Here is a 16,533-nt window from a genome sequence, read left to right on the forward strand (position 1 = left end):
AAAATTTTCTTTTATGAAGCCTCTACATTAGACCTCCATCTTGAATCTGCTAAGAAATAACAGTTTAAACCAGTGGTTCTTAACTTGCAGGTCAAAACCCTTTCACAGGGGCTGCCTAAGACCATCAGAAAACACAGATATTTACACCATGGTTCATAACAATAGGAAAATTACAGTTTATGAGGTAGTAATGAAAATTATTTCATGGTTGGGAGGGAGGTCACCAAAACATGGGAGCTGTTTTAAAAGGTTGCAGTCTTGGAAGATTGAGAACCACTGTGTTAAAGGGTTAGTTCTGGTCCATTCGCAGAAGAAATCACTTTGAAATTTATTAGTTGCAGCTGTTTCAATTCCCTTGAATTCATTGAGTGTGTGGGTAAACCCAAGATGAAGGTCCTAGTGGTTTTTATAGGAAAGGCAGTGACAGCCCAGGAGTAGGAGTTTTCAACCAATGTTTAAGGAAATATAGCTTGAGTCATGTCTCAGTGTGTAGTGTGTAGCTGTGTAGCATGGGATAGGCCTCATGACAAAGCACATACACATGTGTGCGCATGCGTGTGCAGACACCCCACACACACACACACACAGATCAACAAAGGCTCTCAGCATCACTATGCACTGTGTACTCCCATGCACAGCATCAGCACCAGCACCAGCACCAGCATCAGAATCATCAGAATCATCAGCATCAGCACCAGCTGTGCCCAGGAGCTTCTCTAACCCCGCACACCGAGAGCATGTCTGATGCAGGCAGAATGGCTAGCAATGAGATTGGCATCTTTTAAAGGTCCAGTGAAGCAGTCAAGTTTGGGAACGTAGAGAGGAAGCTTTCCACTTCTCTCTCCACCTCCTTAAAATAGCAAAATATCTCCCAGGTGGCCATTTTTCTCCAAGACCCGGATCACCTGGGTGAACTGGGAACCTCCTTTTGGTGTGGGCCCCAACTCATAAAGAATAACTCTAGTCATCAGTTCACCCAGAGAGGTGTGTTTTCCCCTCTTCTTTTCATCATAAATGTATGGCATTTCAATTGTAAGTAGTCTGACCCTTTGGATCGTTATAAGATTATTGTTAGTTTAAGAACACTGTGTTTACTTTTACTTCACTCAAACTTGATATCGTATCTGCCTTCCCATCATATATGAATTAGAAGTGCGTATAGACTTAACATTTCAAAATAAAATATAACTAGAAAAGGCACAGAGACCTTAAAGAATATGTATGGGAAGAGGAGGCCTTTTCAGGCATAGTAAAGACTGAAACTATTAAAGAGAATGTCTTCTGATTCGATGGCACAGGAAGCAAAACACTAGAAATGATACTAGAAGATAAAACAAGGTAAGAATAAGCCTCTCTCTCTCTCTCTCTCTCTCTCTCTCTCTCTCTCTGTCACACACACACACACACACACACACACACAGAGAGAGAGAGAGAGAGAGAGAGAGAGAGAGAGAGAGAAAGCGAGTAACTGATATCCTTAATAATTAAATGTTCTTATAACTTATGGATGCAAATGTATTCATCAACCAGAAAATGTGTGGAATTCAAGCTATCCGCCCAGCAAATCAAAACAAAAACCAACTAGGCAATTGGAACAGATGTTCAATCTCAGCAAAGAAAATGCAAATTTAAGTTGGAACTTAAGAAGGATTATTCGGCCATGCAATAAATAGGCAATTTATTTGGATAATGCCTAGTGTTCTCAATGCTGTGTGGAAAACAAACACTCTTAAAGAAATGAGCCTATTATCCCTGGTGAGTGCAGTTTGGAACTACACTTCACAATGGTGGGAGGCAATTTGTCTCAGTGCTTCTTCGGGATAGCTGACATCAGAGAACAGTAAGGCACATCGGCAAAGGGGTGTAAATTAGGACAGCATTTTGTTCAGGACAGCAGCCGTAAGGGAGAACTTTATTTTGCCTAAGAGCAGATGGTCAACTGCTTTCTGATTGGATTCGTGGCCCATGACACAGAGGACTAGTACCACAGTCAAAAGCCTCTGATTTGGGAGCTCACAGACCCCTGGGGTGAACTTACTCCTGTTATTCTCTCTGAGATGAACGTCATCTCGAAGTTCTATTTCTCTACCGGCAGGTTAATGCATCTCTCAGGTTCATCAGAGATGTCTCTTTGTGTTGTGAGTGGTGATTAATGCAGAACCCCACAGCTGATCAAAGTATAAAGAATAAGCATCAGTGGATTGCTCAGCTAATAATGGAATGTCTATGTCTCGTACCCTGTTCAAAGTTCAGAAATATAGCCAAAGAAGGTGTGGAAAGACTGTAAGGGTTGGGAGGACGGAAACAAACTTGCCTCGTGGACATGACAGAAGCTCACAGCAGCTGTGGTCGACAGCATTCTGACAGGGAGGAGGGAAGAGTTCATGAGCTGCACCCCAAACCCAGGGGCTCCACTGGGAGTACGGCGAGGAGAGTCGGTTTTCAAGGATGTGTCCCCTGGTAGGTCCACCACACTCCGGTAGACAGACTCATGTCCAGGAGGATGTGGGCAGCACAAACTGGAGTCAATAGATTGTAGAAAGAAAAGAAAAGAAGGAAAGAAGCCAGAGGAACAGGAAGTGAAGGCAGACCTGGAGGAGTTGATGAGAAAAGAGGGAAGTATGATCAAAATAAGTTGTATGAACGTCTCAAACAATAAAACTACTATCTTAAAAAGGTGATTCATCTTTATTAGAAAAAAATTTATATAAATAAAAGTTTATATTTATTTAAAAGGATAAGGCTGGACTAGCCATTGATATGAGGCACAACTCGTGATATGTTGCTAGGTTTTAAAAGATGGTTCTGGACATGGGATAAGGTGAACTATGTAGTGATAATGTCTTCCCGCAGGCACACGTGAAACAAATACTCACAAATCAAACTACCTTCACAAGGCCTAAGTACATCAGATAAGAGACCATAGTGCCTACCTTTAGTAAAACAAAATGAAAAATTATTGAAACGATGCAGGAAGCAACGTGTCCTCACGTTTACCGAGTAAGCACTAAGATCTGAGTTCAAGTCCAGGACCCACATAAAACAGCCCAGCATAGTGTGCCTGGCAATATCCCAGCACTGGGCAGCTGGAGGTGAATAGATTCCCACAACTTTCTCGCTAGCCAGTCTAGCCTACTTGGTGAGCACCAGGCCAGTGAGAAAAACCTGTCTCAAAGACCAGGATGCCCAGCTCCTGAGGGACACTCCTTGGCATTGAGAAGTACAGGCAAGCTTTCGGAGAGTTTAAAGAAGCTGTTTTAAGGGAAGATAACAAATTTTCCACCAGCTCTGATGGACTGAAATTGTTAAGGAATATTTCAAAACAAAAGAAACATTAGTGCCTGAAAAATGACACGAGATCGTCTAAAACAGTGGTTCTCAGCCTGTGGATTGAGACTCCTTTGGGGTCAAAAGACCCCCTCACAGGGTGGCCTAAGACCAACAGAAAACAGATATTTATGTTATGACTCATAGCAGCAGCGAAATTAAAGTTGTGAAGTAGCAATGAAAATAATTTTATGGTTGGGAGGTCCCCATAACAAGAGGAACTGCACCAAAGGGTTGCAGCCTTAGGAAGGCTGAAAGCCACTGCTCTAAAACTCACCATCAAGAGTAGCTACATGAGTAAAAGGGAAATGCTATGGCTTTGTAAGGACTGTAGCCGTTCATGTCTTCGGTATTAACACTAAAAGCAATTAAAAGCCACAAGCACTGTAATATGTTAAGAAGCAATAAGAAAGGTACAAAAATATCAAAAATTCAAATGAGGTTTTGCAGGTGTGAAGCCCTCGAGGCACACCAGAAGAGGGCATCGGATCCCATTACAGATGGTTGTGAGCCACCACACGATTGCTGGGAACTGGACTCAGGAGCAGTCAGTGCTCTTAACCACTGAGCCATCTCTCCAGCCCAGATATCAAGTTCTCTGTCTTCTCACCCTGTTGTTTCTCTGTCCTTGGCTCCAAGATCATGTTGAGTCGCTGTCATTCCATATCATTCCATGGGGGAGGCAGGCAGTTGAAGGAAGGATGCTCCCGTTAGATGGGGGCACGATGATCTGAGGTGCTACACTACAGAGGGACAAAGAGGGACAAGTGTAGATGGTGGCAACGAACTTCACATTTCAGAAAGTTGGACAGGGGGTTGGGGATTTAGCTCAGTGGTAGAGCGCTTGCCTAGGAAGCGCAAGGCCCTGGGTTCGGTCCCCAGCTCTGAAAAAAAGAACCAAAAAAAAAAAAAAAAAAAAAAAAAGGAAGTTGGACAGATTGGAAAGTTTTCATCAGAATGAAATAAGTGTTTAACGAGGCAAATGGTTCAATTTATTTAAGCACTTCTCGGTATTTAGAAACATCACACAGCACACCGTTAATGCATTCACCTTAATACTTTTACATGTTAACATTAAATTTAAAAGTATTTATGATATCGAAAAAAACAGTTTCAGAAACAATATGTATAATTTCTTCTCATTTGTGAAACAGTCATGTTAATTAAAAGTCTGAAAAACTATAGGCTATGTATGACTGCGGCTTCCTTTGGAGACACCATCTCTCCACGAAGTCCATGGGGGCTGGCTTAGAACTTACTATGCAGTCCAGGATGGTCTAAAAGTCATAAACCTCTTACCTCTGCCTTCCAAGAACTCCGAGTACTGAATCACAGTCCCACATCAAGCCAGTGTGCTGACTTTTAACAGTTGTTATCTTGAAACATTTTTATATCTGTTTCTTTTATATGTGCGTCTGAGTGTCTCCGCTGCATGTATGTCCAGCCACCATATGTGTACCTGGTACATTAGGAGGTCAGAAGAGGGTGTCAAATTCCCTGAAACTGGAGATATGGATGGCTGTGGGTCCTAGGAACTGAACCTGGGTCTTCTGCAAGAGCAGCCCATTCTCTGAAGCACAAAGCCATCTCTTCCTCAGCTGCTATCTGTAGGTTGACGTCATTATGCAGGTGAAGGCAGGTACAGGATAGAACGAGTCCTGTCATTGAACGAGAAGGAAGGATGGGCAGGAGAAAAGTTTTAGAGAGGAGAGGAGATCGGACGGAGCAGCTGAGAGAACATGGAGGCAGATGTTAAGATTTCTCTCTGCACATTTACAGGTTATGACTCTTAAGGGATGGATGTGTACAGGATTTTGTATGTCTAGATGAACAAATTATATCTTATCTAGGTGGGCGGTTTATATCTTTATCAATTGGTTATAAGTTAATTGTGTGGCTGTTATTGTACCTTGAGCATTTAACATATAAATCTGGTCGATGGGTCACGATTTGTTGAGTCATGACTGTAACTGGGTTGTTAGGAGTGTGAGCAGAGTCCGTGACAGGAAGCCGTGGTCGGCTGTGGAACATGATGTGTGTGTCAGGTGTGGTAACAACCTGCCAAGTGGTCGGTGTGTGAAAGCGGCTGACAGAGAAACAGCTAGAGCATGCGGATCTACGTGGAGTGGGGACTCGCCAGAACCAGTCGTGGGTTTTTTTAATAATGCCATAACAGTTATCCCTGAGGGAAGATAGAACAAATATGATCTTTCACTTAATTTTTGACTATAATAGGTACATTTCTGAACTGCTTGAGAAATACATTACTTTTATAATAAGCAAACCTAGTAAAGCCATTTGCGTTTTACAAATAACAGTACCTGCCCTTTGTGAAGCCCAGGTCCACATACTTGCTTCTGGACAGCCACCGGAAGAAAGGAGATATTGCCATGGCCTCCTGTGCAGCCATACTCAATAGTTGATAGAGCCCTGACACATTTGTTAAAGACTTAAACTTATCAATTGTTTCTTGGGCTCCTTTTCTGTGTCCAACAGAAATGTGAATTAATCTATAAAACATGTGACTCTCAAGATTTCCATTATGAAGCAAAAAGAGTTCACGAGATTGGCTTTAAATGAGTCCAGTGTTACCTTTTCCTGTGTCCCACAGTAGTCATAAATAAATAAAGTGAATGAATGGATGGATGAAGGAATGAACCAAGGAATACAATGTATATATAGCCAGACAGGATTCTTGTGGTGGGAAATAGCTGATCCATTTTAACCTTTTGTTACCCACTGTAAAGATGTATTTCTTGCAAGTGTGTTAGAGGCTAACAATTGGATTAAACATGTTAGTGAGTATGGGAACCATAGACCTATATTTTCCAAGAGTTTCCGTGGTCACCACCATAACACATGTTTAACAATCATATCCAGCTACAGCAAACTGACTGGTGTAGTCAACCCTTCTGCAAGTATGGCCTCCTGTCCATGGTCAATACACACAACCATAGGTCAAGAAGTCTGTGCGAACTCCAAGAGCACGCTGGCAGACAAGTTTATCAAGTAGGCTGACTGTACACACATGCACGTTTAAAGAAGCCAGGAAACGGGGACACGCCCTTAAAAAAATCCTGGGTGTCCAATTTTGCAAATGTGCACATTGCTGGGGATGGGAGTAAGATACAGCTAAGAGTAAATGGGGCGTGGAGATTGCAAGGGGTGTGTGGGAAGGAGGTCGAAGGGAGTAGGCAGAAAAGGGCATCCAGTGAGCGTTCCATTTCTAAGTATTTCCCAGAGCTAAGGAAGCCACTCCGTCAGTGCAGAGGAAGGAGAAACAGCTGCCGCTCGAACATTGGCTGGTAAATGCCATAGATCATGTTTAAACAAATACCAAAAATGCCAGCCTCACACAGTCATGCTCAAAGAGTGCATGTTCATGCTGTGTCCTCTCTAAAAAGACACTTTAATCGCATCTGCAGCCATGTGCAGTTTCCAAGTCTTCCTCGCTGCTTTAGCATCTGTCGTCTTTAAGACGCTTTGGCACCAGGTCAGTTATGTACATAGAGGTGTTATGTTTCTTGCAGCGTTTGTTGAACATGCATACATACATATATACATACATACATACATACATACATACATACACCCATGCATACACCCATACACCCATACATACATGATACATAGACTCCAAACCCCAATCCAATCCACAAGGCTTTCCTTGCCTTCCACTTCTCACATCTGTGTATTCCTCTACCCCAGGAAAACCACGGTTCTGAAACACCAACACATCTGCTCACTTGTTTTCATTTCAGGATCATGGTACCAGTCGTCCTCCACAGAGCAGACCTACCAAAGATGGTCACGATACATTCCTTTGGTCACCTCAAATCAGGGGGTGAGGATAGTGGCTTTGGGTTCTTTCAGTTTCTTTTTTTTTTTCTTTAAGTTATACTCAAAATAACTTTGAGGAAGCTTCTAGAAAGATGGGGTAGACACAGTCACCCCCAGCTTTCTAAACTGGGGAGACAGAAATTCCCTACTGTAGTTTTAGTTTGTAAAAGCACTGACCTTCAAATATAAAACAAACACAGAGATATAGAAAGAAGAGGGGACGTAACAGCCACAGACTTCAAGGCCTGAGAAGAGCTCACTCCTGAATTCCCAATGCTTCATTTGTTGCTGTTGTTGTTGTTGCTGCTGCTGCTGCTATTGGGTTTTGGGCCTCAGATGTTCCAGCATTGAACTCAACCAATCCAACAATAGTTACACAACAGATGACAACAATAACAGCCATCTGGCTGTCAGGACATCAGGACAATGGCAGTCAGAGAGCACAGGGCGTCAACAGACCCGTGCCTGCAGGAACCAAGAAGCCTCTGTCAGGTTGTCCAACGCCACCGGAACCCCTCTTAAATAACAACTTCATGTGACATCTCAATTAGCACAAAATTAAAATTATTATTAAAAAACAAAAACAAGGGCCAGGGAGAAAGCTCAGTGGATAAACCACTGGAGTGTGGGTCCCCAGGACACATATCAAAGGTGATAAACGGAGGGCCCACCTGGAATCTCAGCATTTGGGACATGGAGACAGGAGACCCCGGGGGCAAGCTGGCTAGCTACCCCGGTAGAATTGGCAACCTCTGAGTTCAACCTCGGTGAGTAAAGTGGGGGCTGTCAAGGAAGGCAAGCAGTGGCTGTCTCTGCCAACCCTACAGCCATGCATGTGTGCATACACATACAAGCAAACACACGCACAGTCCATAATTCCAGCACTAGGAAAGCTGAGGCAGAAGGATTGTACATTTCAGGCCAATCTAGACTGCGCAATGAGACCGGGCCTCAAAACACTAAAACGAAAAAGTAAAAAATAAAATAAATTTTTAAAATATAAATATAAAGAAATAAATAAAATGAAGTTGCCTGTATTTTTTTTCGTCCTTACTTCCTTTTAAATGCTGTGTCTTGGAAATACAGGTGATGTTCATTTGTTTCTGTTTTTATTTAGTATTAGTTTTTTATTTACCCTCACTCGTTGTCTTGGTTTTGAGTTACTAACGCATTGTACAGCATTAATAAGCTTCTGAAGGGGGAAAATGGTAAGGACAGATTCTCAGAGACGTAGCTGCCCTCCCCCACCCCTGACCATGCCCTCCACACGGCTCACCCTCCCCTAGACACCGTGTTCCTTGTCAGTAACCTGTTTTTCTGCTTCCTCGTGTACCTTCCCATGACTCCTTTTACAAGTGCATGCAGACCCATCTGACTGTATTTTATTATTTCCCCGTCTCTACTCAGAAGCTGTGCTCCTTTGGGTAGCTAGAGACAGAAATGTGCCTTTCCCGTTTCTTTTCAGCTAGTGATGCAGCCAGCACGGCTCTGTGTGAGCACCTCAAAGGCATCTTTCAGCTTTAGAGTAGCAGAGGGCTCGTTCCCAGTGCTCCAGATTTTATTTTCAATTATTTTTCAATACTTGGAATTTAGGTAACATATTCGCTTATTTTCAATGACAAATAATACTGGAAAGCATTCATTTCATGTATTTTATTTTGCTCTAGGCAGAGCTTGAGAATAAATTTCAAGAATTTAAATTGCTGCCCGAATATGGAGTCTCGGTAGACACTCTGCAGCTCTCCACCGTGTCAGCACACTTGGCATTCATCCCCACAGGACATAAGGGAATAAAGCTTTATCTCAACAATAGGATAAATTGTAAAGATTATGAACTGCTGCCAAGCACATAGAAGGGAAATAATATTCCAGATTCGTTTTCTCAGGACAGTGCATTTCTCTTACTGCAAGTTAAACTCACAATATATTGATGCCTTTAGACCCATCTGTGAACTACCTGGGTTCCCCACTCCCCATTTTACCAACAGAAGTGCTTTTCTCTTCCATTTTAAAGATCTTTACTATATTAGAGAGATTGGTCATTTGTGACAGTTTTGAAATATGAGTTCCAATTCAGTGTTTATTTTTTTGCTTATATGTTTTGCTGTGTGAAGGTTGTTTTCACCTTTATGAACAAATTCCTCAATTTTTATTGCGTTTACATTTTGCGTCATATAAAGTGGCCTTCTAAAGCAAGTTCTAGAGAAAGCTTTGCCTTCTATTACATTCAAAGTTTCAGGTTTTGTAGTTAGATCTCCGACGCATTCCCGTTCTGTTCTGCACACTGTGAGAATGTGGCCTAAGGTTACCTTTTTCCAAACGACTGGCAAATGGTGGTGGTTTCATCATTTAACTAAAGCTGGCCGCTGTCTCCAGTGAGTTCAGACGTCTTCCTTACTGTGTACTGATCTCCACAGGTTACTGAGGTTATCTCTAGTCTTTCCTGGTGTCCTAGTTTAGTCTTTGTCTCCATGCTCAAGATGAAAATCTTTCATGATAATTTTATTGTCACAGCTCAACCATGCAACTACAAAGACTACCAAGAGACTCTGCAGTTATCAAGACAAGAGACATCCAGCTTTATTCTGTCTCTCTCTATGCCCACAAGGACATCGGACACCTCAAGAAAGAGGTCATTCTGAAGAGGCATGTCCTTGAGGTCCCGTATGTTGTGTTAGAGATCACACCAGGTCAATAACGGAAGAGGTTTATTGGGGATGATGGAGACAAGAGGGGGAAGAGAGAGAGAGAGAGAGAGAGAGAGAGAGAGAGAGAGAGAGAGAGAGAGAAGAGAGGGGGCAGAAAGAGTCTGCCTTTTATTTGAACGGGAGCTGAAACAAATGTATGCTGGGAATGTAGGGCCGTTGCCATGGCAACAGATGTGCTGGAGATCATGTGATAGGACTGCAGCCACCCCTGTTGTCATGTAGATCATGTGGGTAAGCAACAAACCACTCAACTGAGCTTTTCCTTAACTTCCTCTTCCATAAAATCTTGTGCAAAATGTAATGCTGTTATATAAGATTCTCAGGAATATCGCTGTTTTCTGTGGCACCGTAATGGTCAGCTTAGCTTTCTAGAAAATCCCGGCTTGAAGAATGCACGGTTGGGCAGCTCACAGGCCCAGGGGTGAACTAACTACTATCAGTTTGCTAAATGGACATAATATATCAAACTGCTAATCTAATAGATTAGTGAACTCTCTGACATCATCAAACTCGGCAGAAGTTGGCTAATGCAGAAACTCAAAACTGGTCAAAGCTCAAAGAAAAGTATCAGTGGAGTGCTTGCCTACAAAGGAGACATCTGTGTCCCGTTTGCTCCTCAAGGCAGCACAGGCTGGGACTTCACCGTGCCCTCAGGTGGCAGGGCAGGCCCCTCACAGCAGGCTGGTCCTCACCAAACTCACATCTCCAGTTCTGCCTCTCTTCATAGTTCTCAAACCATTTAGCTTCTCTTTCTCTCACGTCTCTCTACCACAAACTTGGACATCATAGCGGTGCCCACTGAGGGCTGGCCACATAACAGGCAGGCCTCTAGCTGTGTTCTTTCTGTCTGACCACACTCCGTGGCAGTAGGCAAGCCTCTGATGTTTTTAAAAGCAATCTGGAGTCCACGATGATATGATCCATCTGGTAGCAAACCCTCAAAACATGTGTGACCGTGTGTGTATTTTATGAGGTTTGTTATTGTCATTTGGGAATGATGCCTGGAGATACCATAACACAGAGTGTACCGTTATCATATAGACCTAACATACAGGCCTATAGATCTTGCTTTTTGAGATTGTTTTCCACCCCAGGAAGAACCACAGAGAATATGATTAGTAGTTCAGCTTTAGGAGTATAAGAAACACTGAAATACACTAAATCAGCGCATAAACGTGGTGAATTTTCTCCTAAGTCATGAGTTTTGTGCCCTATGCCAAGGCCAGGAAAGATGGCAATGCGTCTTTACCTCACCTCTTTGGTTTTGTTTTGTTTTGTTTTGTTTTGTTTTGTTTTGTTTTGTTTATTTGACCACAGAAAGTCTGGGCTCTAATACCCCAGTGTTTCCCTGGGGGCAAACAAGGAGTTTTCTGGGCAACATCTCAGGATGCTACAAGAACTAACTTGTGGTATGCCGCTGGTGGTCTTTGCCCACTGCTGAAGTTACGGTCCCAGGCATAGCCCATCTGTGGGGTACTGTGTCAGCTTGGGGGCTAGGGAGGGATGAGGCAGTCTAAGTCAGACTGTCCCTAACCTTTCAGTGAGCACTGTCTTCATTCTAAGGTCCAAGCCTGCCTCTCGGGCTCATTGGTCAGTTTGGGGAGTTTTGCAAACACATTTTCATATGTGAAGAGACGCTCACCCAACCTTACATTGGAGGGGAATGGACCAGGGACATAAATACCCTTCCTTTCTTATTCTTCCAACTGAAAATGCCTTTTCTTTTTCTTTTTTTCTTTTCCCTACAGTAATCTGGAGAGGATGAAATAGTCTCTAGTGCTCTAGAGTCTTTTAATTACTTCATGATTATTCAGTTAGAAGGTTTTGAGTTAAGATTTTATTTTCAGCGCCTGTGGTAGCAATGAAATACAGGTACTGGTACTCAGAAAGCTGATGCAGGAGAATTGTGAGTTCAAGGTCATCCTGGGATTTATAAAGAGATCTTGTCTCAAAAAAACTTAAACAGCAATAATGAAATGATATTTCTGTAATTATTCAGAAAGATGCTTGATGATACACCTGATTTTTTGGGGGGGGGGGTTGAGTCTATAAAAATTCATAGTAAATTCCCCACCCATAGGAAATTAATACCATTTTTATTTATTCAAATCTCAATTTTTACAATTTATTATGGATCAACACATGTCAGTGAAATTGATCAGCTTTCCTTCTTGTTGTGGTTTGCCCTGGAGTTATTTGTATTTTGATGCTAATTCCACTGCCCCAAGGATGGCTGCCTAATCACTACTCAAGACTCAGGTGACTTCACCAGAACCTTCTCCCCATTGAATTTGTAAAATACAGATGAGGGCAGGTACAGGATAGAAGGAGGCCTGTCATTGGAGGAGAAGGAAGGATGGATGGGAGAGAAGTTTGAAGGAAGAGGAGGAGACTGGAGTGGAAAGGAGGAGATGGGGGGGGTGGAGAGAAAGAAGCCATGGCAGGACAATGGAGGCTGACGTTAAGATTCTGCTCTGTGCATTTACAGGTTGTTATTAATGTTCTTAAGGGATGGATGGTACTGGGCTTTGTATGTCTAGGTGGGCAATTATATCTTATCAATTGGATCTAAGGTTCTTGTGCTGTGTGTTCTTTCATGTAGCGACTTAAGTGTAGGAAAGTGTGGGGCAGCTGGTCTGGGCCGCCACGGAAATTGAATGTGTGCTTCTGGCAAGATATCCAGCAGATATCTTGGGGCACCGTGGTGCCGACCTAGTGGGGATAAAAGGCAACCCATATACTTCTTTATTTTTTATATTTTTACAACAACACTTCTTTCTTTAAAAATTCTTTCTCTGCATTGTCTACATACTCTTTGTTTCTGTGGGGTGTGTGTGTGTGTGTGTGTGTGTGTGTGTGTGTGTGTGTGTATGTGTGTGTGTGTGTGTACATGCAGATACGAATCTATACATGTGTAATGTGTGTGCATGCATGTGTGGTGCACGACCCGGAGCATAACATGCACAAGATCATGTGAGTACATGCAGAGGTCAGATTTTGGCCTTACTCTCTTAAGAGAGTTTCTCACTGAAATGGAAGCTCGTCATTTTTACTAGGCTGGCTGGCCAGCAAGCTTCTGAGATCTACCTGCCTCTGCTGAGGGTATAGGCAAATCACAGGCATTTACATAGTCGCGCCTAGCTTTGGGCATACTCGGGATCTAAGTGCAGGAACCTGTGCTTGTACATCAACGCTCTTCCCACAGAACCGTCTTCTTTCTATCTTTCAATCTGTTGTTTGAGATCCAAGTCTAAGGGTCAAAAGTTATTTTTTTCTTTGAATTTTTGAAAATATTTTTTCAAATTGCAGGCCACACTTGACTCTATTCAGTCCTATCTTTTTGAACATCTTAAGAATCTGGAAATTTGATGCTGGAGAGATAGCTTAGCAGTTGAGAGGACTGGCTGCTCTTCTAGAGAGCCAGGGTTCCATTCCCAGCACCAACATGGTGCCTTATCACTGTTAACTGCAGTCCTAGGGGATCTGATGCCCTCTTCTGATCTCCACAGGCAGGGCACACACATTGTGCAGAGACATACTTTCAAGCAAAAGAGTCATACATGTACAATGAAAATAAACAAAATCTCAAAAAAAGGAATCTAGATATTTCAATGGTTCATGTTAGAATACAAGATAACAAAATAAAATGTTTTTTTCTAAATGTAAAACATTATAATCATTGTAGGGGGGTTTGATTTTAATGTGTATGGGACACATGTGCCATGGCCCATCTCTGGTGGACACAGAGCAACCGGGTTGAGTCAGTTCCCTCCTTCTGTCTTTACATGAGTCCCAGGGATCAAATTCATGTCATCGGATTGCCATCCTCAGGCAGTAGGTACCTTTTATGTGCTGAAACATCTTACCTCTCGATTGTTTTTAATTGGCACACCCATTAGCTATAGGTCATTTAGGCTTGCTCAGCATGGGGTCTCCATTAACATTATTAAGATATTAGTTGTATGTATTCCATGTTGCCCAGTTTGGCTCCAGTCTTTCTTTCAGAAGACAGGTTAGCGATGACATCACTGGGCACTGACTGCGCCTCTGGTGTGCATGCTTTTAAGGTATACAGCTTGCAGTGCTACAACTGTTACTATTAGTCGTGAATTACTTGCCACACACTTCATGTGCCAGTACTAGGCTGAGGAATACCGCAAGGCTTTCTCCCAGCTCCCTGACTCCACATCGCCAGTCAGCCTTTCCTTGATGGTCAAACATCAACTCCCAGATGGACTTGATTTTGAAAGAAATCAGTGACATATCACTCTGAGGGTCCCATCCTATCTCTTGATGAATCTCTTTTGTATAATTTGGGCACCTCTCTGTATCCACTGCTGAGATCAGAAGTCTATAGCATTCTCCCACAGTCATAGAATGGTTGATATGCTGTGAATGAGTTAGCATTTGTCTGAACCATTTAAATACATGGTGACAAAATTGAATGACACTATAGAATAGTAAATAAATAAAAGTTTATTGACCTTTTAATTTATAAGTTAATCTAATATCAACTAAAGTTAAAGAAAGTTATTTATAAAAAGTGTTTTAAAAATCCTTAACAATGAATAGTAATCTAAAAGCTTTAGATCATTAGACAATGCACTCAGTGGTGAGAGCACCAAGGATACCTGGAGGGGAGGGAAGGAGAGGGATGGGGGAAGAGAGGAGGGAGGAGGAGAGGGGAGGGGAAAGGGAAAGAGAAGTGAGGGTAGGGACAGGAAAGAGGAGGGAAAAGGGGAGGGGAAAGAGAGGGGAGGGGAGGGGAAGATAAGGGAAGGAAGGGGATGAGAGGGGGAAGGGGAGAGGAGGGAAAGGAGAGGGGAAGGGAAGGGAGAGAAAGGAAGAGGAAGGGAGGAAGGGAAGGAAGGGGAGGGAAGCAAAGGGGAAGGAAAGGGAAGGAAAGAGAGGGAAGAGGAGGAAAAAGGAGACAGAAAAGGAAGGGGAAAGAGAAAGAGAAAGGCAAAGAGGATGGAAAGAAAAGGAGGAAATTATGGCATAAGGAAATTTTAGAATCTAAACAAGCTATCCATCTGAAGCTGCTCTTTCAATATGCACATCATATCTAAACTAAAACTCTTTTTAATTTTTAACAAGGAGATGTTCAGAATAACTTTGAATTTCCAGCTACTTATAATTTCTATGATGTAGTACACTAAAAGACAACCCATGTCTTACACAAAATATAAGAATTCACTTCTCAGGATATTTCAGAACTCTTGACACAACTTTAGAAATCTAGCCTATGCCTCAAAACCTTCATAGTCCAGGGGGGAAATGGGGTTTGGTACAATGGATTCTTCTACAACGGCCTCACTGTGCACCTGTGATTCGAAACATTGGCAAGATTTCCAGTCACACCAGGAATGTTAAGGGAACCTACAGGGTGGATGAGATTATATGTGGATAAGAGTAAAAGACAGCAACCAGTAACGCAGTAATGCTTCTCCAGGGGCAGCCACATGAGAGATATCCAGCCAGCCGGGCCAGGTATTCTGCTGAACAATGTGTTAAAGGCAGTTGCTTTTTTAGCTGTGGGCTAGACTGTGACAGGCAATGCCTGCAGTGTCTGAGCAAATGAGATTATTTTAAAGCCCTTAATCTACTTGGCAAAAGGACTTGAGCATGGTGTCTGTGGTCTGCTGCCATTGGACCCCAGCACATGTCACAGGAGTTGGCATGCCCCTTGAGAGGCCATGCTGCCTCACTGAGATAATATACAGATGGGCAGAGGACAGCAGTCAAATCCTTTTGGGGGATACCGTGATTCTGCTGGTGTGCCTACTCGGGAGTCGGTGGAGAGTCCCTCTATTGATCGACAACAATAGGGCACCCTGAAGAGAAGCAGTCTTTGACTGCCTGGCATCGTGTTGCCAAGGAACTTCCAGAAGAGACGCTCCTCCACACATCTGGAACTGGAGACTGCTTCCAGCCAGGATGTCTTCCTGACCTTTCTTCTTCATCAGAGCCTGTCCATCTTCCAAGAGGCTGGATCAACTCAGGAATAATTTTGGCAGGTTTAGCCTGGCAGGAGTCTCCATACAGACATACCCAAAGCGCATGCGCAAGGCGAAAAAGGCAGCGAGCAGAACAAAGCCCTCAGGCCCACTGTGGAGCAGTTCACAGAGCAGCACTGAGGTTCGTCACCACATCCGGCCACCAGCCACACTCAGTCCGCCCTTGGAAATGCCCGTCATAACTCATTTTGGTGTTGAATCCCATCTTCTTCCAGTTTTCAGGTTTAAGCGCAGGCCAACCTGCTAAGAGCCAGCTTCTCTCCTTTGGACCAATCTTCAAAAACGCATCTTGGTTAGCAGTTCATTCCGGAAGTGCTGAGTAAGATGGACAGGGATCAATGCGGGTGCCGTGGCCACGTTCCATCGGGGTCTGATGACATAGACAAGGACATCTCAGTCCAGAGACCATTCTCGGAGTTGGGTGGACGCTTCTCTCCCTCACACCTATATTCAGCCACACCATGACCAGGTGTTTCTTTCATAAAGACTAGAACTGCCCGGAAAGGCTAGCTCTTCCCCACGGTTCACGACCACGCCTGTGCTGGGTAGCCTTGTCTCCTGGATGGCTGCAAGCTAGGTTGCTGCACACTGCTAAGTAACGGTGTCAGTCCTCCGAAGAACTTGGCCGCACACCACACTAT

This window comes from Rattus norvegicus, chromosome 2, assembly GCF_036323735.1.
Source record: "Rattus norvegicus strain BN/NHsdMcwi chromosome 2, GRCr8, whole genome shotgun sequence".
In the NCBI taxonomy this organism is placed as follows: Eukaryota; Metazoa; Chordata; class Mammalia; order Rodentia; family Muridae; genus Rattus; species Rattus norvegicus.